Raw genomic sequence first — 26,005 nt, forward strand, 5'->3', positions numbered from 1 at the left:
GACACCCCTGCCCGGCCCTCGCGGAGCCCGGCGGGGCGGAGCAGCGGCAAGGGCTGCTCGGGCCGGAACGGTGCGCCCGGAGAGCTCCCTCATGGCCAAGTAAAGCAGCACTTAGAAGTTTGGTTGAGAATAAAATTGTTGCTGTAACTGTGCAGAGTGGATAGAGGTCTGTCAGCATCAGTCTGCACACCCCGATCCAGCTTCTAGCAAGGCAAAGTGACTTGTCGGTGAGGAGTGCTGGTTTAGCTCTGAGAGAGATTCCGTCTGTGTCTTTGGCATTTCCCAGTCATGCTGGGGTCTCCCCCAGGGAAGCATACGATTAGAAAAAATAGTGCAGGGGTTTAAAGCAACCTAATATTTCTGAAGGTTTCAGGACTTCATATAGGACAATAAATGTCATCCAGACCTTGGCATACAGGTCTAAACCACGCATTTCTGCAAGTAAAATCAAAATATCCACATTTGCTAATGTCAGTGAGTCCTTTAGATTCCAGTTTTAAATATGTTTTATCTGAGGAGTTTTCCTGCTCTTGATAGAGTGAATGAACTTGTGCAAATTCTGGTCCCATCGTCATGAGTGTGGTTTTACACTCTGATTTTACCAGAACCTGGATTTGATCCTTCATTTAGAAATTCCTTCCTTCAGTCACACAAAAATTCATAAGATCACAACAAAGAAATACTATGTTAGGTGCTAGCCCTTCTTTGGTTTTAATCAAACTCTCTGAGTCTGCTCATATGTAATTGCAGTTGAATTTAGTTATAAAAATGTGGTTTTACAGGGAGAATGAACAACAGGGAAGAATGAAAAATTTGATTAAAAATACTTTTCTAAAAGTTTTGACTCCAGATTAGTATTAAAGTTTAAAATAGAAGAAGATTGTATGCTTCTGAACATGCTAACATTGCACGAGACTTTATCCCAGGCTTTCTTCCTGCTTTCTCGGCTTGTTCACCTGCGGGAAGGTGTGTGCACCCACATCAGTCTATCACTGGGACAGTGATCCTTCCTTCACTTGGGGATTAGTGGTAGGAATCTAGGAGTACACCTGCTCCTACAGTGCAAAGGGCTTTTCCATAAGAAGTTGCAAAAAAACCCGAAACCTGGAAATACAGACAGTAAATGTAGCTGCCCTAAGTTTCTGGTAAACTTATTTTTTTAAACTTGCCTTTGTTCCAAATCCTGATTTTTGTGAATGGTTCAGTGCATTATTCACAGTTTAGTGCATTTTCATTGTGTTAGACCTGGGAACTGTGCACCACACAACACATCTGCATGTTTCAGGTCAAACAGAGAGGGAAATTAAAACTATGTATCACAAATCTCACAATACTGCACCACTACCAAGGCTTCTTTCCCATTCCTTGCCCATCTCTCTGACATGCTCTACAGGAGTTGAATGCTACGTAAATGAACGGTGTTACTCAGGAAACCCTGCTAACAGGTTTTCTGCTGTGCAAACTGTGTGAGGATTATAAAGCTCTCTTCACTTCTGGGTATGTCATCCATTAACAGAAGAGATGAAACTTCAGGGTTGACAAAGACATATTTTTAACAGTCGGACAATAAGATAAGGGTGGTTGTTCAGAATACTGAGAGTTTGTCAAGCCCGTATCATCTCAGAAATGTTCCTTTCCAACCCATACCCTCTTCCTCAGAATAGCATTTATGAGAATGTTTCCAGAGCAAAGGGCTGGAAACTCACCTCAATATCATTGCACAAGGCTTTACCTAGAGATTACTTGTAATGTTAAGCATGATATTGATAACAATTTTTGCTGGGGCGTACTCCCTCAGAAAAATAAAAAGTAATCTAGGGCTAGTCTTTGTGCCTTTTTTTGTTCCATTCTCAAAATTAGTCAATACTGATGTTTTTATAGATAACATATCTAACCAGGCTGTTGCAAATTTGTTCATTTCAACAAAACTAATTAATTCAGTAGAGAGTTTTATTTATATCTGGTAGCTAAAAAATGTCCTCCTGCTCTAGATGTTAAGCAAATTCAGGACTCTTAAGGTTTCTATACCAGCTTAATCAGCAGTTAGTCTGATCTTGTTTGCTTAATTCTAACAGTATTTGTGTTCTTCAAATTAATCAGTATAATTTTTGGTTTTTTCAAGTAGGTGTCCTTATCAAGTTGAATGACTCATACTCTCCTGTCTGGCCAGACTGACCAGACATGGAGAGGGTTCCTCTGCCTGCAGAAATATGTAACATGGAGGTCAATACGGGGGAAAACTTGTAGAATTCCTTTCCAAAGAGAAAAATTACCACTGGGAAGGCTGCTAGATGAAATTAACATCTTTTCCCTGTGGCTCACTTGGAGCTCAGCTTAGAGATGAAAGCTCTCAGTAAAGACAATTGAGATTGCTGTTACAAGAAACCTTTATTTGTTCTCACTAGCTATCTGTACACAGCTTTCTGTAAAAATGTCTAAGAATGGCAAGGGTTTCTGGTATATTCTCTGCTACCATATAGGTTTCTGTAAATGTGCTTAAGGTTGCCAGATATCTTTGTGAACTTTGAATTCGTTGAGGACTCTGTAGAGTACTCAAAAACCTAACTGGAACATGATCCAGCGTGTTGCCAAATGCAGCTGGTTTTTGTTCATCCCTTGCTGTTGTGGTGGTGACTTAAGCTGCAGTCTTAGCCTCTTCTTCCATGGCAAAAGAAATGCTCTGAGTAAGTCAAAGGCTCAGGATTTTAATCATGGAAAATTGATGATGATTTGTATTCTGCAAGATAACCTCAAACAAAAAGTAGGGGGCTTTTAGCATAACCTTTGGGAAAACTGACAGTTTTGAATTGTAACTACTTGTAGACAAACCATGATTGTCTGCCAGGTTTTGTGAAGAGTTGCTCTAGTCATTAGAGTTGCAGCAAAGTAATATAAGCAAAAAAAAGGTCAAGCTTTTTAAGCAAATAAATTCCTTATGCAGGATAAGGGTTAAAGCACTGCTAAAAAAAGGAGGTCTGTTTATTTGTAGAGGATTCAGCTGCCTTGTTAAAAAGCACATAAACCATCTACATAGATACAAACAGCTGTCTCCTGTGATCTCTCTCCAAGGTCAAAGTATCTGCACTGCTCCCTTTGACCAACACTATTTAGCAAGGATGAGTTTGATAGCTTTTCCCAGAGAGCCACAAGACTTAGGTGCTGCAGATCCCAACCTTTAAATTCACATCTATGGGAAACAAGCATGGGAAAAAGCCCATGTACTGCATGAGGGACTGCTAGAAGCTGGGGTCACCAGGGAGGTGAGCAGATGCCCCATCCATTTGCTGTCCCTGGGAAGGAAATGTTACCTGAAGACAGTCAGGAGAACATCTGGTGCAGAAACCATCTTCCTGAAAAAAATGCCTTGTTTACAATCTCTATTGGTCTAGCTTTTTGGCTACTAGAACAGAACTACATGGAGAATTGCCCCAAACTGCCTTCAAAGCAGACTGCAAGTCTGAATTCAGGGTTCTAAAAAGGCTGTAGTACAAGACCAAGAAATGAGTAAGACTAAGGGCAAACTCCTACTCTGTAAAATACAGAATTAACAAACGATCCATAAGAGACAGGAATAGCAAAATTAACTCTCAGGACATAGTTTGCAAAAGCCCAGTTCATTATCTGGAAATGTCTAAAAGTGGCCAGGAAACAAAAATCTTTAAGGTTATGCCCCAAGTTTTCCTTTGCTTGTTAAACTAGAAGTACGTCTGGATTCTGGTGTTTGTAAACACAGGAAATTGTGTCTGACCATCCCTGTTATACTGTGTTTCTTTCTGTGATGGCATGTCATGGTTTAACCACAGTAAACAACTGACCACCACCAGCTGCTCACTCAGTCCTCCCTGGTGGGATGGGGAGAGAATGGGAAGGGTAAAAGTGAGAAAACTCATGGGTTGAGATAAAAACAGTTTAATAAATAAAGCAAAAGCCTTGCACGCAAGCAAAGCAATACAAGAAATTCATTCACCACTTCCCATGGGCAGGCAGATTTTCAACCTTCTCCCGGACAGCAGTGCTTCATCACACATAACAGTGACTTGGGAAGACAAACACCACCACTCTGAACATACCCCCTTTCTTCCCTCTTCCCTGGGCTTTATATGCTGAGCATGACACCACATGGTATGGGGTCAGTTGGGATCAACTGTCCCAGCTGTGTCCCCTCCCAGCTTCTTTACTGTTGAGTGTTGAGAGAAACATACAAGGCCTTGACTCTGTGTAAGCACTGCTCAGCAGTGAAAAAAAATTTCCATTATATAAACCTCGTTTCAAGCACAAATCCAAAACATAGCCACATAAAAGCTACTAAGAAAATTAACTCTCTCCCAGCCAAACCAGCCCATGGAGGTTGACTGTAGTGTTCAGATAGTACTGCAGAGCAGCCTGTGCAGCTAAATGTCATCAGAAGAAGTAGCATGTTGTCCTTTTCCTTTTGCCTCCTTCCCTGCATCCTTGCTGACCTGGCTTGACAGCAGTCAGGACATTTAGGATTCAGAGTTTTCAACCACTCCCCTGAAGAAAAGTTAACACAGCAGCTTCCCGACCTCTCTGGGTTTCAAGGCAGAGAAGGACATGGGCATTTGAAGGGATGATCGGCCTTTTCATGTTTATAATGTTATGGAAGGAACATACAAAAAAAACATGGGGAAAGCTCCTACCTTTCCCCCTTGTATCACATTACTGAGACTTTCATCATGTCCAAGGCACAATAAAAATCTGTCTGAGACAGTTTAGCCAGAGCTTCAGCCAGCAAATATCTCATTAAATCTGAAGGATTAAAATCATTGGGACATAAATCCACAGATTCATTCAATGCTGTCATTAGAATAAGAAAAATTTAGAACTGAGCTTCCTCCCATTATATCTACCTGGTGAAATGGTGTAACCTCAAACTTTCCAGACCTGAAAGAGACTTAATATGCATTTTGCTCTTCTACAGATGCTGCATCCGTGGTTTTGCTTTAAGCACATAGTCAATAGTTTTATCTCTCGTTTCTCTTATTTCAGAGATGCAAAAGGTTGTTGTTGCCTTGAGCCAGTTTCTGTGTAACCTACTGTGGTGGGCTGATGCTGGCTGGATGTCAGGTGTCCACCAAAACCACTCTATCACTGCCCTCCTTAGCTGGACAAGGGACAGAAAAACCTGAGGAAAAGCTGGTGGGTCAAGATAAGGATAGGGGTAAATCCCTCATCCATCACTACCACAGGCAACCCAGACTTGACTTGGGGAAATCAGTTTAATTTATTACTGATCAGATCAGAGTAGAACAATGAGGAATAAAACCAAACCTACAAAACACCTTCCCCCCACCCCTCCCCTCTTCTCAGGCTTAACTCCACTACAGAATTCTCTACCTCCTCCCTGACATCCTGGATGGGGAATGGCACTGTGGTCAGTTCATTACATGTCTCTGCTGCTCCTCTTTCTGCAGGACAGGACTCCTCATACTCTTCAGTTGCTCCAGTGTGAGGTCACTCCCATGGGAGACAGTCCTCCATGAACTTCTCCAGCGTAAGTCCTTCCCTCAGGCTGCAGTTCTTCATGAGTTGCTCCAGCGTGTGTCCCTTTTCTTGGGGTGCAGTCCTTCAGGAGCAGGCTGCCCCAGTGTGGGTCCCCTGTGGGGTCGCAAGTCTTGCCAGCCAACCTGTTCCTGCAGGGGCTTCCAACAGGGTCACTATCTCCATCAGGCATTCACTGCTCTGGCATGAGGTCTTCCACAGGCCAGAGGGGAATCTCAGCTCTGGTGCCTAAAGCACCTCCTTCCTCTCCTTCTCCCATGACCTTAGTGTCTGCAGAGTTGTTTCTCACATATTCTCACTCCTATCTCTGGCTGCTGTTCTGCAGGGGATTTCCCCTTCTTCTTAAATTCGTTATCACAGAGGCACTCTGCCTTGGTCAGCAGTGGGTCTGTGTTGGATACATCTGCCACTGGCCCTACTGCACACAGGGGAAGCTTCTGGCAGCTCCTCACAGAAGCTGCAACCTCCCCCTGCCCCACCACCCCAAACTTTGCCACACAAAACTGATGCACCTACTCTTTCTGTCACTGTGTTAACACCTGCCTTCCTTATGCCCTGTGCAAGTTTTGATTTATCAAGAGGCAAATTAATAATGATTTTTGCATTCTGTCCTAGTTAATATATATTAAGCCAAGGCAAAATAAAATACTTCACAAAGTTTAGTGGCAAGAGTGATCAGTATAAGCAAAGTAAAATGAATTTTAGGGTTATTCCTGTGATTTCTTCTCAGAAAATACTTGATATAATGAGATGAAACTCTCTTACAAAACTATTATAGTACTAATAAAAGTTCTCATCAGGTATTTAAGGTATTAGAAAGAAATACAGGCAACCTATGCATGACAATTTTTATGAGGAATTTGACTGTATCTGACAATGACACTATCAACTGATTCTAGGAAATGGTGAATTTGTGCAAAAGCTAGTCATTGTACAACATTGCCTTATGTATCCAGAACCATACCAAGAACTGAAAGCATAATGTGTTTGAGAATACACTGGCAGAGCATTACTGCTTCATCATTCTAATTGAAAGACAAAGGCACTTAACATTTATGGAATAAAGATAATAATGCTCCTGCTTATGGTAAAAATTATTTTTGTAGCTATCATTAAGAAACACATTCTAAAGCATTTTAAAGTTAATTGATTTTGAAACTGTGTATGTAATTTTTCTCATGGTGAACATTTTGAAGAGCCTACTGATATGAAATATTGATGATTGATGCAGAATGCTGATGTCATCATTATGTAAATAAAACACCTCTTAAATCATCTGTACCGAAAATATTGTGGCAGTTGCATTCTCACAAGTTCAGGGTGCTACTGTCACAGTCATTTTACTACTGTATTCCTGAGAAATAGGTTTCAGTCTTTCTATCAGACCAAGAGGAGGTACAAATGCCAGTTAGTCTTATGGATGCTCAAACACATCCATTTTCCAGCTTCTTCAGGATTATCCTATGTGAGACTGTCCTTTCCGTACGAAGCCCAGTCATCTCTGGAAGAAAGTTGGCTAAGAATCTTTTAATTATAATGGCAATTTAAGGATCCTAAAGTCTACAGATGTATTACTCTCTTTAACCTGAGCTGTGGCCTACAGCATGGTCAACATGCAGAAGAGGCAAAGAGCATATTCCCTACCTGCTTCCAGTATGTCTTCTCTTATCGCATCTTCTGTCCGTAACTGAGCCTGCAACAATCTGGTAGTCCAGACAGCACAGGCTCTTGTCTGCTTAGGCCTCTCCAGAGAAAAAACAAAATAAATAGTGGCATTGAAGAAGGCAGAGAAGGATCAGACATTGACAGTCAGAGAGAAGAAAGCTGAAACACAGTTCAAGGGTCTTGGAGCTGTCTGTAGGGTAACACATGAGAGTGTGGAAGGTCAATCCGAGCAGCAGCTCTGTGTCTCAGGCATGGGCACAGAAGAGATGCCCTGGTGCCTCAACCTTAGTTTCTCACACTGATGAGGCAGATTTGGGTGTTGAAGAAGACTAGAAGAAACAGAGAGAGAAAGAGGGAATGATCAATGATATTTACACAGTGCACTGAGTATCTTGGATGCTGATTTTGTTGTGGGGTTTTTCTAAATGCTTATGGGTGCAGACTGGTAGTTAGCAGCCCTGTGTCAAATATGGAATGATTTTTGTGCAGGTATCCAAGTTGCTGTAATTTAAATTGTATCATGGTAAGTACTTAGAAAGGGAGAACTTACTGACATTCATTACTGCAGCTCCAGATCCCTTTGAGGTATTCTTGCTTTATACTATAACCTAGTACAGTTTATAATTTTCACTCCAAACAAGTTCTCCTCCTGGCAGCTTTAAGCAGACTCTCTTTGCACTTCCCTTATCATCATATTTAGCAACGTTATATCATGGAACATTTTACTTGTTCCTTTTATGACCAGAGGAAAATTTGCATGCTTCTTGGATAAAGAAGGATAATAAAGCAATAAAGTTTAGGGGATAGGAGGTACTAACAAACTGCCTAGCACGACATGAGAGGAAAAGCATTCCCATGAGATACAGCCAAGCTATAAGCCAAAGTGTATAATTTTATTTCCAGTGAATAAATATTTTTAATGGTTTCTGGGTAAGCTTTGTCATTACATTGCTTATGCTTAATTTGCCAATAGCAGGATTAGTAAACCATGTGAGATGGCTTTTTTGGACTACAGAAAATAGGTTTTATAGTTTTAATTTTCTGTCAGCTCTACAGGGAGAAACAGAGGTGATTGTATTGGAGTATCTATATCCAGATCACACTCAGGTAGAGCAGAGGAGTACAGAAAATTTGAAACAGAATTTTACAGTTAGAAGCCAGACATGGAGTTTCCAGAAACTCTTAGACTTCTAGGAGCATTCATATATGAACCTTTTCAAAAGGAAAGGAGAAAAAACTTTTCCTTGCATTTCTCCAACACTAAAAATGAAATCTTCCTAGAACTGATCCTTTCAGAAGGTGCACATGATTTTTCCTGGTAATTGTATAAAGATTTTATCAGTCAACTTACAAGTAATTTGGCATATTGAACAAGTTCAGGAATAAAAAAGGCAAATGGAGTGTAATCTCAAATTCAGGAAGTGCCCCAAGACTTCAGTGCTGTCTCAGTGTTGTCTTAGTCATCAGTGAGACCCTCCTAGCTAGAGATGTGACTGGCAACTCACATGTATGAATGATGAAAAGAAATTCATTGCCAGTGAATGATTCTGAACAAGATACTGGTAACATTGTTTGCATACAAGAAATCCAGGGAAAGACTACCAGAAATAATGAGAGATCTTCTTCATGTCAACTTCTTCCATCCTCTACAACTGGCAATAATCAATCTTAAACCACCAACTTTTCATAATCCATGACACCATCCTCATATGCCATTCAACAGTGTCATCAGAAAGAGCATTCCAGAATACATTCAAGCACCCTAATTCACATCAACATCCAAAGTGTCTGCAGCTTGGGTGTTTCCTATGGTGAATTCATGTTTTTCATGACTATATTGCAGGGTAGAGATTTAGGTCACTACATCAAAAATGTGCAGCATTAAAAGGTACTGCTGAAATGCTGGAAAGGAGTACAGAGCAAGTCCACATGTACAGGTTGGGAAAATGTCTCTTTAGCAAGGTACTGAAACCTACTTGTTACAGTATTCTTTGGTTTTATATCAAGCCATGGGCTATTTACTAGAAAATATAAACTTTTTACATCCACCCAACTCTATGATCATTTCCACGATCCTATATTAAAATATTCTAATGCTGCTTGAACCTTATAATAAGTTGCATTCACATGATTTTTGATCAATTATTCCAACTATTTCCAAAAGGTTTTAGCTTTGTATTACACTAGGACAGGCTAAGTATTGGGACATTTCATTTTCCCTTAAAATTCATGGATATATACAAACTTAAACCTTTTTCTTTCATGGTACATTGCATTGCAACGTTCCATATCATACTCTTTCATGATTTGCTTAGAAAAATGTCTTAGTAGAGAAAATTGTCTTTATAAAAATATGTAAGAGAGATCTTCATTTGCAAGAAGGCGACCTGCAAATAGTAGGCTGCAAATCAGTTACTTTTGGTCTTATACATACACAAGAGGCATATCTTACTCTTTTTCTGTTTTTCAAGATAATGTCAGAATCTTATGCCAAGAAAATGTAATAGGGAAAAGATTTTAAAAGTCTACAGGAGCGAAGTCTTTTGCCAAACTCAGCAATAAGAGCCAGACATGAGTTTTCAAAGGCTTTACAAATTTGGAGCATCTATTCAAGTTCAAAACTCTGAGATAACGACTATTAATGGAAGATTATTCTGAAGTTACTATACTTTCTTAAGAATCTAGAAATATTTCTAATTACTTAAAACAGATTTTCCAGATTTAGTTATTTCCAGAGGAGCTACAAAACACTAAAATACGGAAAATGTGAAGCTTAAAATATCCTAGTAATTTCCAACTGTAAGAATAAAGGCAGTGTAACCATGAAGATGAGGTAAAATGACAAGTCTGGTTAATACATAGAAACTAACTGCATATTCATGGGCTCCTCATGGAGGTACTAAACTAATAACAGAAGGGAAAAAAAGTACAAACATGGAGTTTTAAAATCAAGCCAGGCTATAAGATCAATATAAACTTTCAAATCCCAAAATATCATGAAAAGTTACGGGAACTCCAGAATTAAAAAAGCGATTCTTCATTACACCTTCTCTACTTTACTCAATATGTTTCTACAGGGATGGCAGGAAAAGAAGGGAGGACAACCACAGAGTATCGAGATGAGACAAATACCTAGGCTGTCACTATTTCTTCAGCTTCAGCTATCAGACTGCAACAGCCCAGATGAGTTTGTCAAAACACAGTACAGCAATTAGGTCAAAGAATTCCTTTTAATAGCTGTAGTGTGATGTTAAAGATGCCACTTTAATTTACCTATGAATAGCAATGGCCATTAACAAAATTGTATCTTGAAACCCCGACATGAGCTGACCTCAGTAGAAATTCTTAGTAACTATTAATTTGCTGAATAATTTTTTATGTCTCCTTTAGATTGACTGCTTTACACAGTTCCATGGATGATTTGGAGAAAACTAGTTTTAACTAGAGAAGTGACAGATGTGCCTGAATAGGCATTCAGAGGAGTCATTAAGATTTGATCTGCTCTTTCTTATTTCTCTGGATGATGATGATAATGCATGTGCTTTGAATAGAATTACTCTGCACTACATTAACACATCCTCACCTGCCTGACAACCTTAATAAAATTCCTATTTTAATTGTCCGGGACGAACTCCAGACAAATTCACAATGTGCAGTAAAGACTTGCTTAGCCTTCATAAATTTTATCTTCTTTAATTGTATTGTAGATGTTCTTTTAAGATGACTGAGAGCCAAATAAGTATTGGCTTGTAGATTAATTAAGCAATACAGTCCTTCACAGCATCATTATGTACTTTCCTTTTATGTTCTTTATGTGTAGTTTAGTTCATCGATATGCAAGGTTTGATTTTAAAGTGCATCATGAAAAATGTTGCCTGATTGTTCTGCACGACGAGGAAAATTCTCTCTTCCATTACCAGGTTTCCTTGGTAACAAAACCTTTTTTTCTTAAAGAATTCGGTTTATCTGCAAATTGAAGATATTTCTTCTGTAGTAAGAATAAACATAGAGAAAAATTGTATTGGACTCTGCAGATCTCTTTAGACTTTCCGGAACCAAATGATAAGACAATTGCCAAGGAACTGTCATGCATATTGCACATTTCAGTGAAACCAGGAGATGTACAGGGCAATAGGATGAAACAGAATAGGTTGTAACATAAGCTATAAAGTCTTTGTGATCTTGTTTCACTTCCTAGAATGTGAACTGAATTTTTTCCTAAGTGCTTTGGGATCTATGGATATAAAGAGAGCATTTGTGTAACAGTTGATTGCACAAGATACAAAGATAGGCAGACTGAGCGGTGTATGTGCTATCTAACATTTGCTAAGGAACATTGCAGATTTTCTTGTGATGCAATGACCATATCCAAATGTTTTTCATGAGAACTCCTGAGGAAATTAATTTCCTCAAACAAAATTAATAAACATATACAACCATTCAAAAAATGCATGCAGCATTTTGCCTTTGCTTCTCTTGCATAGAATTCCTATCTTTCCAGATTTGTAAAATAAAAAAAAGCAAACATACAAGAACTTGGAGCAATTTGTATGCCCATTGCAGATGCCAGAGGAGCAGCCTCCCTGTGTGTCTGCAATTTACAGAAGAACATGTAGAATAGGTCAAGAGTTTTGAATTGTTATCTTGTGTTTATCATTTGTGCCCTGAATCAAGACAGCAGTGGGACAGATGAAATAAACCCATAGAACAGAGATGTTATGAGTTCTGATGGCCACCCCTATGTAAATGCTATTTATTTTCTGAACTAACACCATGCAGTAGGTAAGGAGCATTGTAGAGGTGGAACGCTTACTCAGAGATGAAATCACTTAGCAGTGTGAACTGTTTGCCAGAATGACACATGCCTAGCATTTTGAGGACTGAGACAAATTTAGAAATGAAACGTCCTAATTCTTTTTTAGTGTCTAATACACTAACTCAAATGTCACTTACATAAACAACTGAAATCTGTCCTGCTTGTAATGTGCAGTTTGCAGAATTCAAGCTTGTATTTACAGACTAAAAATACATAGATTTTGTAGATATGAGAATATATGGTTCAAGCATGGGACCTACTTTATAAACTGAATCTGAAGACAATATGTAACAGTGAATCCGGAAGAAGAGAGTTTCTCTTTGAAGACTCCAAAATTTCTTATTGCTTAACTGCTGAATTAATTTGTAACTATTTCCTAACACTACCTCAGAAGAGGAAAAAAATATGGAGGAAGGGGAATCACACTAAACCTACCCTGAAAGTCCTGTGATAGGGGTCCCACTGGTGGGAGCTGCACTACAGCTTTACAAAGCCTCCTACAGTAACTACAGCTGTTGAAGAGTATTTCAAACAGTGACCAGCTCTGCCTCCAAGATACTGTCACCACTGAGTACAGGGAACAAACTCAGATGGAGGCACTGATCTCCCAAAAAAGACTGAATCCGTTAGGGACCCCTACTTCACTCAGGGTTACCCTAAAGGCAGGGGATTACTTAGCACCTCTTCCCCAGTTAGGGCTGGGGATCTTCTAAGCCCCAGCCATCCTCCAATGCTACTCAGATCAGAGTAAGTTTTTTCTAGGCTTTGCAGAGCTTCTGATGCCCTTGCCTACCAAGGAGGGAACGTCTACACACAATCCATCATCCTGGAGCAAGATGCGGTACCCTGTGGATGATGTGGCAAGCTCATAGTCAAGTGAAGACAAAATCTAGAACTGGGTTTCCCTGAACAATACAGTTGAAACTTCCATGCAGAGGTCACAAAAAAATTGTTGGTTGCTTGGCAGAGCCTTTGAGGCAGGAAAAGCTGCAGAGGCAGCTGCAACAGTAATCAGGAGGTGCAATGCAGGAATGGCAGAGGTGCAGAGCCCAAAGAATCCTGGGGGACCATCTAGGCACAGAGTAATTCAGCAAGCTGACAGTAGCCCAAGCAAATCATGTCTTGCATGGAGGGGACAGGAAGTATTTTGTGAATTTGCTTTTGCTGTGTAGTTCAGAAAGGCATTGCAGAAAAGACAGGAAGAGAGCAAATAGTAGTGGGGAGAAATTGTAAGAAACACATAGGGAGTGAAAAGTAAAGAATATGATGGGAAAGTAGGGACCGTGGTGGGCAGCATTAAATTGTCAAAAAGGCAGCAGAAATAGGAGGCAGGATGGTAAGGAGGTATTGAGGTTACACACGTCAGGAATATGAACAAAGGGAAAGAAAACAGAGATCTGTTTCCTGACTCTTCTTAGGGCAAGGCATAAGGATATTATGGGTTCTGTTGCAGTGTTTGCTAGGGCTGTGATGGCAACAGATGGCTTCATATAGTTCTTGATGGTGTCTGTTGTTGAGACAAGGGAGCATAGCAAGGTCAGAGTAGGTGCACAGGGCCTGGAAGACATTAGTGGTGCTTCTGCTGTGAGGTGCTTCCATGGGTTGTTAGGGCATTAGCAGTGACCATGGCATGTCTGTCACCCAACGTCTGTGTCCAGCTGTCCAAATATCCATTCCACTGAGGCCCTGCAGTGTGCAGGATCAATTTCAATGTGTAAGTGGTCTGGGCTCAGAAGTTTTTAGGACTCTTGCCAGGGTCACTGACAAGTAAACACATAGTTTGGATGGAGGCAGCAATTTTCAGTATACAGACATGGGCTAAGCTTGCCTCTTGGCCATATGGTCAGAAAGCAGTCGGGATCATTCTAGTTACAAAATGGTTATAGACATGGTCCTCTTGCAGGCAACTGAGTTTATCTGGGAAAAAAAGTCACCCTCCACTCCACCTCCTGGTTGGTTTTGTTTCCTCTCAGCAGATGTCTACACTGATCTATCTCTATATAGGCCTCCAAGTCCATTCTACCAGCTCACAACTTCAGTCATCACCTATGAAAAAGGGTTACCCTGAATTTCTCATCACCTTTGTCCCTTCAGAAGTTGCAAAGGGGTTAAAATAGTTTAGTGACAGTGAGCTCTGCTCTGTGACTTGTTTGTGTCAGTGTAGAACTTGGAGAGAAAGTGACAGCAATGTATGAACATACAGCACAGTACTACAGCAGCAATCCTAGTGGAAAGCATTGCCTTACTCAAGATCACCCTTCCAGAGCCTATGAAAAGCAAGGAAGAAGAGGGAAAAGAAACGGAGAAACTTTGTGAGTGGCAGGTGCACATGCACACAACACGTACCCTGACGCTTTCTTTCAAGTTCTTGTTTCTTCTCTTCTGCTTGACACATTGATCATGGAAATGTGTGCAGGACTCAACTCACAGGGAACAACTCTGCTAGATCATAGCTGAAATAACACAACATTTTATGTCCTTCCTTGTTGTTCAAGTAGGATTATGATATCTTCTCAGATAAAAAGAAGCTAAAATATTTCAAGCCAGTGTTATTTAAATTAAAGGTAATATTATCCTCCTGCACTGTGGAATAAAATAAGTTATTTGTCAGTGTTCTAGGTAGAGAAGAACTACGATCAAATATGCTCTTTGTGTGTAGGAGCTCCTTTCAGCATCAATAAATATAGCAAAGGCAGTGCCTGCCATGTCCCAAATTCTTACACAAGTTTCTTCTTTCAGTCAATTTCAACAGACTCACTGACAACCAAATGCTTTGTTATGAAGATTGGTAACTGCCACAGTAATGGGAGGCAGATCCATCCATTATCCAAATGACTTCATAAACAAGCATTTAATAATATTTTAATTCCCTCACCAGTATTCCTGGTCATCTTCCAGTTCTGCATGAACACTCCCAACCCAGGTTCCTGAGGTTTGCAATGCATCTGCAGTTTCTAGGCTATTAACACTTACATGCATGACTTAGATTTTAAGCAAAATTTCATGTTAGTAATACCAGAGACATAATGGTTTGTTACTGAAATGCAGATGGTTTCACTCATAACAATTAGTTAATTTTCTTCCACTAAAATAGTCTTCATTTCTTCTCTACCACCCAAAATAACGTAACCTTCAGTATTCTGCTATTAATACATACTGGAAAAATTAATGTCTCCCTCTTGTCTTTCTCTGGCCTATAGCTACTGGCTAAATCACCCATTCCCTTCTTCTGCCTGTTCTGCTGTCAGGCAGTATAAACAATTTTCCTGCACTGTTTGCTGGGATCCAGGAAACAAATGATAAACAAAAGTTTAAATCCATCACTTATGTATTTGGAGATAGTATGCACCCAGTCTGGCTCGCACACTTGTCCCAAAGAAAAATGGGGCTTAAGGTGTGACTGGCACCATTGCTAGAGGAAGAAATCTCCCAGCTTCAAACCAAGCACAAGCCATGTTTAAATCACTGAACACAGAGAATCCACTGGGGGTCTCGGTAAGTGTAATCTCACAAAACTTCAGGGTTCCTATGCACCCAGAGATGGAAACTTTTGCAACCCTGGGAGCCCCTCTAAAAGCAGGAAGTCCATGTCATGCTGAGAGGGAAGAGCTAGGTGGTGCTTCTCCACAGTGTACAGCACCAGGAGATCTATGAGAGAAGCTTCTCATGGGGTGGAAGGACAATAGGAGCAGTAAGGCACATGCTCTTTCAAACACTCCTAAATTCTGGCTTGGAAAAACAGTCAGGACCTGGATGCAATGACACTCCTTCATGTCACCTGTGGTTTTGCCAGTGGCCGGCTAAAGGTGCAGCAAATATTACCCATTTGTCATCAGGACTGGCATGGAAGAGAAGTTTTCAGCTGATTTGGTTGGAGCTGAGGGTTCAGCTCTTCCTGATGCCTCTCATGCTCTTACTTCCTTTCGTAAAATCTAGGCTTCACATATCACCTGGAGCTCCAAAATCAACCTAGTCCAGTGTCCTCCCTTTCCCCCTTGCACATCTCCTTGCCTGCTTTTGGGGGACCTTGCACTGAAGTATGTGATCAAAGAGGATACAATCAGACTTCACAAGCTTTGAAAGAAACTCTTGAAACACTGCACCATCTCTGTCCTCATTCATCTGCAATTTTCTTAAAATATTCAGTTAACACACTATCCAGTATTGGTGCCTGTCAGACCTGAAGGTTCTGCTTGCTTATCCAGATGTCAGAAGAAAAAAATAGAACACATTGGGCACTTGTACTATCCTGCTGCCTTGCAGTATATCTAGTTTTCCTTCACTTTTGTAGGAAACACGTTTGCATTTTATGCACCCTTTCCACTTGTTTCCTTGTTTGTGGTGTCATGATTTCTCATACTCTTCAGTAAACCTACACCATCCTTTCAAGCCCTGCAGTAGATTGCAATTAATTTTCTTATTTGCATCAGAATATTTGAGAACAGAATGCTTGCAGCTTCTGAGAAATAAATGAGGCACTAAACCCACTTTGCTTCCACCTGACCTTCGAACCAGAGGTCTATACCTACTCTTAACACTCTTTGCAGATGGTAAATTTGATACCACACTTTTGGTATGAAGGACAATTTTTGTGTCTAAAATAAAATTTAGTTGAATTTTCTAAATTTTGCTGGCATTGAATGACTCAAAGTTGTCATTTCAAGACTGATTGTGGTGATGTGGGAGTTCAGAAACATGGCTGAGAAAATTATGAGACCCAGTCATTGGAAGAAATAATTATTATCTTACTTCTGAGAGATGTTACTGCTTGAATTTGACCTGGCTTTTCAGAGGAATGGAGCTACCCAGACACCTGCCTGTACTGAGTTGGCAGTGTCAGGAACAAAATGAGCACATCACGGCTGAATTTCTCAAGCCAACACAGGAAACTAAGCATGCAGGATAAACATTTTTATCAATACTTAATTCTGATACAGTTGTCACTTCTCTGAATCCTGTTTTCAACAGGGAGAGAAATCAAAACCAAGCATGATTTACTAACTTGAATTTTGGGGGGGAAGAAACTTCATACTGAAAAGATCATATATATCTATATATCTCAATCTCCAGGTAAATGAATGGTACAAGAGAAGTTCAGAAATGAGGTGGTAAGGTATCTACTGGGCATAAGAACTCGGAAAGCCTTTTCACCAGCCATCTGCTCCCTGCCCTGTCTGCCAGCAGAGCAGTTACCTGATGACTTACTGCAGGAGGACACATGCAAAAGCTAAAAATAGCTCTGTCATAAGTGTTTATATTTGAAACATCTATACAACTGGATACAAAACAAATGCACTGCAGCAAAACACACACAAAACACAGGGAAACCCGTGACATGACACCACAACCTGCAATCTGGAGGGTGCTCTGAACACAAGAAAACAATTTTTACTGTAAGCATGATCAAACAGGTTACAGAGAGAGGCTGTGGAGTTGTCAGTCTTGAAGAGACTGGAAATGTGACTGGTCACAGTCTTGACACACTCCTCTAGGTGACCCTGCCTGACCAAGTGAATTGGACCAGATGATCTCCAGATCTCTCTTTCTACCTAAAGGCTTCTGATTATTTTGTATAAGTACTAACACACGGTGGATTCACGTGTCTTGTTAAGTTTAGACACATACTGCTTCTATTCTTCTATGTTAAAGCACAACAGAAGTTCATGCAGACCAGCAGTCTGTGAATCCCAGGTAATGATCTGTGCAGACTATAAGGCATATTGTGAAAATAGACAAATAGCTTGTCCTCCTGCCTTGGTCTACCCATTTATCTTACTAATTTTTTTTCCAAGTGTTTTTACTGACTGCAAAACATCCCATTATTAGAGGCAACACAATATTGTTGTTTCCTTTCTACAAATTACCCTGAGACTAGCTCAGTTGGTTAGAGCATGGTGCTAATAACACAAAGATTGTGGGTTTAATACCTCTTCAGGCCATTCACGTAAGACTTGGACTTGATGATCCTTGTAGGCCCCTTCGAACTCGGAATATTCTGTGATTCTGTGAAGAAAAAAAGGAAAAAAAAACCCAGATAAAATAGTTCATGTGGGAAGTGTGTGCAGCTGCAGTACTGTGCAGGATAGGAGGGAGCATTCTTAGGTATGCTCTGGGTCCTCTTCATGTTATTTATAAAAATAAATGCCTTATATTTGCAAAACACCTTGTCCTTTGCATAAGAAGCTTATGAAGACTACTGAGCTAACATGACAGGATTCCTGTTTATTATATATAAGCTCATAAAGAGAACAAAGAATCATTCTACTTAAAGGAGACATTTTGTGGTAGCTTGCTCTATTTTACTTTTTAAAAAATTTTTTAGTGTGTCATTATTCAGTGAAAAAATGGAATCCATCTTTCCATTTTCATTCCAGATTAATCTTTCCTGCACTGGATCTCTAAAGGGCCTCTGCTGGTTCCTCAAGGAAGCAATTTCTCCAAGCCAGGTGTCCAATTTCCATTTTGGTGGCTTGTCCTGCTCCCCGATGGACCAGGTCTTCTCTGCCTTCTCTTTTCACAAGCCTGCATTTACAAAAAGCTAGCATTAGAATGGCTCTACTGGTCAGAATAAGGGCCTATCTGAGCCCGTGCTCTATCACTGCCAGGTGTCAACACCCAAAGAGATGTGTGCCATTGTACTTTACAAGTATTTTTCCCAGCTTCCAGCAGTTTGAGGAATAAGGACTTTGCTGACCCAGAGAGGATGAATGTGTTTAATGGCTATCTCTGGTTCTTCTGTGAATTTGGTACAGTTGCCATTTGAAGTCCTTAAAAGTTCTTGCTTATGTTGGAAGAACCAAACCTTGGACTCTCTTTTGTACTGAACATACCACCAACTAGTTTCTCTCAATGCCTTTTATTTTTTTATGGAACAGACACTGAAGAACTGTTCCTCTAATGGTACTCATGATTCCAGAGACTTTCGTAATGACTCATCAATCCTGTTGTTCTTTTCCAGTCAATTTGGACATTCCTTGTACAGAATATATTCCATGCTTTTAAGATTCTTATGGTCTACATCTATAACTTTTCCATTGGTATCACCCATTCTGAAATGGAAGAAAAGAAACATGGCATAGCCATTCAGATAAGAGCACACCATCAATTTCTAGAGTGGCATAACTACTTTGCTATGTTCCTTTCTAATCCCCTCTAAGGGTTTTTTTTTGACTGTTCTTGACTGTTAAACTAACAGTTTCTAGAAACACTGTAAGACCAAAACCTTGTTCCAGTTTGTGACCCAGCACCCTTCAGCACCCACACCATAAATGTCCTGCTCCTTGAAGCAACGACCAATCTGGTGCTAAGTTGAACCTCACTGTTGGAGTGGGGGGTAGCAGGATCAAAAACATCATTTAACCTACTCCCAAATCTATATCTACTCCTATAATTTGCCTACACTTCTGTGCTGGTTTAAAAGTAAACTGGCAGGAGAAATGAATCCAACTCAAGAGATTACAAGTCAGAGTTCAAATTCACTAAAAAGATTACAATAAATACAATACAGGAAAAACCCCAAACAACCCTGGTTTTAACCCCTCAGAGACAGCTCTATAACCCAGCATACTGGGACAAGACCAGAACAATATTCATTAGCCCTCATGCTGAGCACCATGTGGCCCCCTTGAGCGCAAAGTAAAAGGAAAAGAAAACCTGTTGGTCTTGTCACGGTTCTGTTGAAAAAGCAGTGGCAGTCTTAAGAATAGCAGTCACAGTCCTGTTAAAGTTCTGATCCTCCTCTGGATCCAACAAGTAGTATCAGAAGTTCCAAAACCCCAAGATTATATATGCTCAGGTTCAGGTGGGAATGCCCAGTACCTCCCCCAGGGTGGGGAGTTTCACAATGGGTGATTTAACACGGTGAGTCATGGGATATTTTTGGAGTCTTTGATGGTCTAAGTCATTGCAGCTGCCTGTTATGGCAGTCCAGTATGGCCCATTAGCAGAGATGACCCCTCAGGCTGGGTGTGAAGGTGCTAATGCCTCCCTGGAGGGGAGTTATCACAGCTGAGTCATTGGTGTTCTTTAACACCCAGCTTGTAGCCTGAGGTGTCAGGTGTGCCCTGGGCAGCTGCTGCAAATGATCCACTATTAACAGTCCATCAGAAATGATAGAGAGGGTGTAGAATACACAGTTTTGGTTATACCCACATAGTGATAAACTGGTCCTGGCCCCTGTAACTAGGACAGCCTCTGATATAAATTTAAACCAAGGTCCAGGAAAAGGAGGAAATGCTAAAGTGAAAGCTTGAGCCGTGGTATATCATATGAACTCTCATTCACATTTTCTGAACAGGTCAGGGGTGGTCAAGACACTGTAAAGAACTGACCTTTGAGTTCCCCCATGTTAGTGCTCCTCACTGTGAACAGAAAACTGACCACACTAAAGCAAACATATCCCCTTTCCAGCACATTTTGTACCTGATGCACAAGTCAGTTTTCAGAGAGTTGTATACCTTCCTTGGTGCAAGGGTATCCCTGAGTCCTCTGTGTTAACATGAAAAACATGGTACCTGCATGAATGTTAAGCATAAAGTCAACAATCAGCTTTCACTTTTAATGATGCCTAATGTCCCAGGACACTTTCTACGCTCTCCATTTACTTTTCCCTTTTATCTGTATGCAGTGACAATGTTCAACTTCACAATAGATTTATTGGTGAATGCCACAGCTTCTGAAGAGTCAGTTAATGGTCATTGCAAAAGGCCATTTGCATCACCATTGCACTTGGACAGGGACACTCTGTGCTGGGTTAAGAACTGGCTGGAGGGCCAGGCCCAGAGAGTGCTGGTGAATAGGACTGCATCCAGTTGGTGGCTGATCACCAGTGGTGTCCCCCAGGGATCAGTTTTGGGCCCAGTTCTGTTTAATGTATTTACTGATGATCTGGATTAGGGGATTGAGTGTACCATTAGCAAATTTGCTGATGACACCAAGTTGGGAGGGAGTGTTGATCAACTGGAAGGCAGGAGGGCTCTGCAGAGGGACCTGGATAGGCTGGAGAGATGGTCTGATTCCAATGGGATGAAGTTCAACAAGGCCAAGTGCCGGGTCCTGCACTTTGGTCACAACAACCCCCTGCAGTGCTACAGGCTGGGCACAGAGTGGCTGGAGAGCAGCCAGGCAGAAAGGGACCTGGGAGTTTGGATTGACAGGAGGCTGAACATGAGCCAGCAGTGTGCCCAGGTGGCCAAGAAGGCCAATGGCATCCTGGTCTGGATCAGGAACAGTGTGGACAGCAAGACCAGGGAAGTGATCCTTCCCTTGTACTCAGCACTGGTGAGGCCACACCTGGAGTATTGTGTTCAGTTCTGGGCCTCTCAGTTCAGGAAGGACATTGAGGTGCTGGAGCAGGTCCAGAGAAGAGCAACCAGGCTGGTGAAGGAACTTGAGCACAAGTCCTATGAGGAAAGGCTGAGGGAGCTGGGGTTGTTTAGTCTGGAGAAGAGGAGGCTCAGAGGTGACCTCATCACTTTCTACAACTACCTGAAAGGAGGTTGTAGCCAAGCAGGCATTGGTCTCTTCTCCCAGGCAACCAGCAGTAAGACAAGAGGGCATGGTCTTAAGCTGTGCCAGAGGAGGTTTAGGTTGAATATTAGGAAAAAAATTTTTACAGAGAATAATCAGACACTGGAATGGGCTGCCCAGGTAGGTAGTGGATTCACCATTCCTGGAGGTTTTTAAGATGAGACTGGATGTAGCACTTAGTACCATAGTCTAGAAACCACTGAAGTGTTGGATCAAGGGTTGGACTTGATCTCAGAGGTCTTTTCCAAGCCGGTTGATTCTATGATTCTATGATCAAAACACACTCCCCAAATAAGCCAGCAGGAAAAACAGTCAGTTCTATGGCCCATCATTAATGACATTTCCAAGTCTTTCCTCAGCCGTATTAGCTGAGTTGGTTACAGTATAGTGCTAATAACACCAAGGTCGTGGGTTTGATCCCTATATGGGCCATTCACTTAGGAGTTGGACTCAGTGATCCTTGTGGGCCCCTTCCAGTTCAGAATATTCTGTGAAATCAGAAACTGTTTTTCTGTGAGATACTTGGAATTGCTGTGTCTGTCTGCTGATCTAGAACTGCCAGACATATTATTCCACTTTACTCCATTCGTGGTCAGTAGTTCTTTCCTTTTACACTTCAGCAGCATTTTGTCATATCAAGCATGTAGCAATAGCCCAGCAACTATCTTGTTGAGATCCAAACAAAACATTAGGCACTGTAGGAGTACTTTTAGTACCCCAGTGCTGTGTATTGGTATCATCTGTCACTGGCAGGCAAGTTTTTCTTGTTCTGGAGTTCTCCTTTCACCAGTATTCTCTGTAATGTCTTTGACATTTCCCTGCTTATGTATTCTGGAATATTCCTGCCTTCAAAGGTAAGCATATACTTTTTTTCTCCAGCCACTATTAAAGTAGTTGAAATATCCATAGTGATCCCCCAGTGTTCAGGTAATCCAGTCCTAGCTGAATTAACCACTATGTCTTCACCCAGGTGATGTTTGCTTAAGTTCAACTTAAGGCTCAGTCATTTGCCTCCAGACCTGAGATCCAAATAATTCCTAGTCCAATTGGGTTCCTCCCTATAATTCTCACACTTCAATATGTCATCAGAATGGATCATCAGGATGAAGTATATTTATGATAAAAAGGCAACTATTCAGGAGGAACCCAATCAAACTGAAAGAAAAGTTAATTTTTGAGAAAAACCAAGTATACACATATTTTCCTTGGTGTTCAAGTGACATGTACAAGACCTTCTTTGGCCTCATCTGACAATGAGGGAATGTGGACCTCTTTGCCTGTCCATGTATTTCTCTGCCTACTTTGGGAAAAATATGATTTGGGGACAGAGCAATCACTGCGAAAACAACTGCAGAGCTAATCAGCTGCTGAAGGTACTCCTGAAAATCTGTTGGTTGGTTCATAGAGAGACAAGAAGGCTAGGACATTGTGCAAGGGATGCTACATCAGAACGAGGACTTCTACAAGGACGAGGCAGTACTATTACAGAAGACTGAAGGCATTTTCCCTTTCCCACCTTACTGGAAGCAACTGGTCAAGAGTGGTTTTCAGTGAACTAAGGATGTGCTCATGGAGAGGGACCTAAGACAATCCAGAGAAAAATGCCCCAAACTCTATAGAGGCAGTTCAGCTGTGGCTGTTGCAGGAACCTCTCCAAACTGGAATAGCAGCAGGAAATTAAAAATAAAATCATGTTACAAAAAGTACAGAAGGGAGTTTGCTGGTGTGTTAGCTTCCTTCTAGGAGACATTTGAAGAAATTGCTTTGATGAATTGATTTCACAAAGTAAAAAATAATATTCTTAGCTCATTCAGCTGTGTTGAGGGGTCAGGTTCTGGGTCATAGAAAGAAAATTGAAAGGTAAGTAAAAAAACAGCCATAATCATATGCAGGCAAAAGCATTTTAAGAAACTTTTCCCTCCTGGTTAGAATCTCGAAAAATACGTTTAAAAGCAGTAAGATACGTTCTGTCTTGGAATAATTGGGCCGGAAAGCCTACATAACAAACAAGAAAATTGCTACATCCCCTGAGCCCCAAGGTTAGGGGTTCTGTACATCATCAGCTATAATTCAATATAGTGGTTGGCAGTCTAGGCATAACCAGCTCTGTAAATCGTGGCCATGAGTAATAGGTAAAAGTTTGTTTAGGACAGCCAAAGACCTCTGTAACAAGAGGCAGGATACAGTAACTGCCTGTGAGACCTTGAATTTTGAGATGTCTCTTTGGAGAGGAGACCTACTGTTTCAGACAGAACAGAGTATTTTCTCTTTTTAGTCTAATACATTTCCTAATTAAAGCAAACCAAGACAGTTCCATAGCACTGTAATTCTAGGTTATGTAAATGCATATACCAGCTATATTATTACAAATACATTACTATGAATCAAAGCTGAGACTGGTAATTCAATCTAGCAGCTCTAGGGTATACTGTCTTTCACCTTGGAATCAGATCAATTTAAAGCTGGCTGCCTACTGAAAAACATTCACTCAGAAACTTATATTCCTTTAAAGGGTATTCTGTTTGTTCTTCCCACCTCTGTTGTATTTTACTATTAATATTTATTGATAGTTGCCTACCAGTGAATCATTCAATTAATTCTCCTGATATGTCCTCAGGAAAGGAATTTAGGTGAACTCAAGCCTAAATAATCCTTGTTGCACTAGGTACTAATATCTTTGCAATGTCAAAATTCTTTAATATATTGTCAAGAGTTCACATCGTACTATGCTAGGTCAGTTACGGGTTCAGCTGGAGAAGCCTCTATTTTGGAAAACCAAAACTAATACAGAGTAAAAGCACAGCTCATTATGTGCATGTACTGTAAACCAGAAACTGCTCATAATAAAAACATGTTGCTCTTTCACATTGCATGTCAGACAAGTAGGCATACAGGGGCCAATGTGTACATATTTTATTGTGAGAGAAAGAAGACATATGGGATAAGAAGAAGAGATGATTCATCATCCCAATAGCCTATAATTCAGGCAAAATGCATAGTTCCAGATTAATATGCCTTGGCATATTAATGTAGAACCCCATTCATGGAAGTTGAGAATGGGACTCAGAGTGGGACAGATTCAACTTGCACACATCTAGGCTGCCTTTCACACTGACTATACAAGATATTCTTACTGGTTCATAAGCTTCATGCTGATTTCCCTGCCCATTCCAGTGTCTGGCAAATAATTTATACCCATTGACAATACATGTAAGAGTTGCCTCTCCAGTCACCATTGCACAGAGTCAACACCCAAGGGTTTCCAAAATTTTAGAAATTTATTATGGCCCAGCACTTAAGTCTTCCAGACAACTGTGGCAGTCTAAGGAGGAAAAAACCTTTGGGATATAAGAAACAACTTTAGTTGTTTAACTCTGTGCACCTCTGTGAATATCCTTAAGGTAAGGTTTATGAACAACCATACAGTCTCTAAACTGAGGAATGACTGGAAACAGAACATAGACATTTCCAGTTTTCATTCTTTGTTAGGTTCTTGGGGTTGCCACGAGTAATCAGACGTGTAGGATGAAAAATGAGATGTGCAGAAAACCCTTAGTTCTTCATTAGCAGAAAAATACTAAATTAGTAGGAAAATGCTCTTCACCTAGAGGGGTATTTTGGGCTTTTATTTATTGTCCCTTTTCATTAACCTTAATTGCTACTCCTGGATCCAAGAACGTCTCTTAATGCTTGTTGTATTAAAATGCTTGAAATTAGATTAGCAGGAACTCCATTAAAAAAAAAAACAGAAATAAAATTAATTCTGCATCCCAAACCTAACAACCCATTAAAACACGGACCTTATTTATATTTGGTTCTGCCTTTATAGTAAGGCTTTAGCTTGGGTTTGGGATAATGCAATGAAACCAGTCCTGGTTTAACACAGAAGGTGTTCTGTAGTGGCACAGGAGGATGGCTCCAAATGACCCATAACACATTTGTTAGAGATGCTATTTTTTCCTATAAGGGCAAAGACTGAAGGCATTCAATCAGACTTCACATCAGTCTGGTTAAAAAGCTTCAGGCTGAAAATGAGTCACAAGAAATTTAATCATGTCTTATAAATGCTTTCCTCTTCAAATAAAGTTTTTTGTAATTCTAATATATAACTCGTCTTTCCTCTTCTGCTTTATCTGTGGCTCTAGTCAGTTTTTCCTTCAGAAAAAGAGTGGGAAATCAACATAGTTTGGGGAAAAATGAAGAGTATACAAACTCAATATACAAAATACATTTATAAGAATAACTTCTATAAGAAAGTTTAAAAAAGGTAAACACGTAAGCCTTCATCTGAAAGAAATGTAAACAAGCATTAAGTACTTTTGCCTCTGTTAATCCAAAAATAAACATTTGCAAATAGGAAGTTTTGGCTGCCCTATTTTGCCATTCAGCTTCAGTTTCAGAATTTTAAAATCTGAAGTGTAAAATGTTGATAAATTTAAAAAAAGGGACCTATTTTACACAGAAAATACAATGAAG

This window comes from Myiozetetes cayanensis, unplaced genomic scaffold (genome assembly GCF_022539395.1).
Source record: "Myiozetetes cayanensis isolate MyiCay16 unplaced genomic scaffold, myiCay2020 scf3, whole genome shotgun sequence".
NCBI classification, from domain to species: Eukaryota; Metazoa; Chordata; class Aves; order Passeriformes; family Tyrannidae; genus Myiozetetes; species Myiozetetes cayanensis.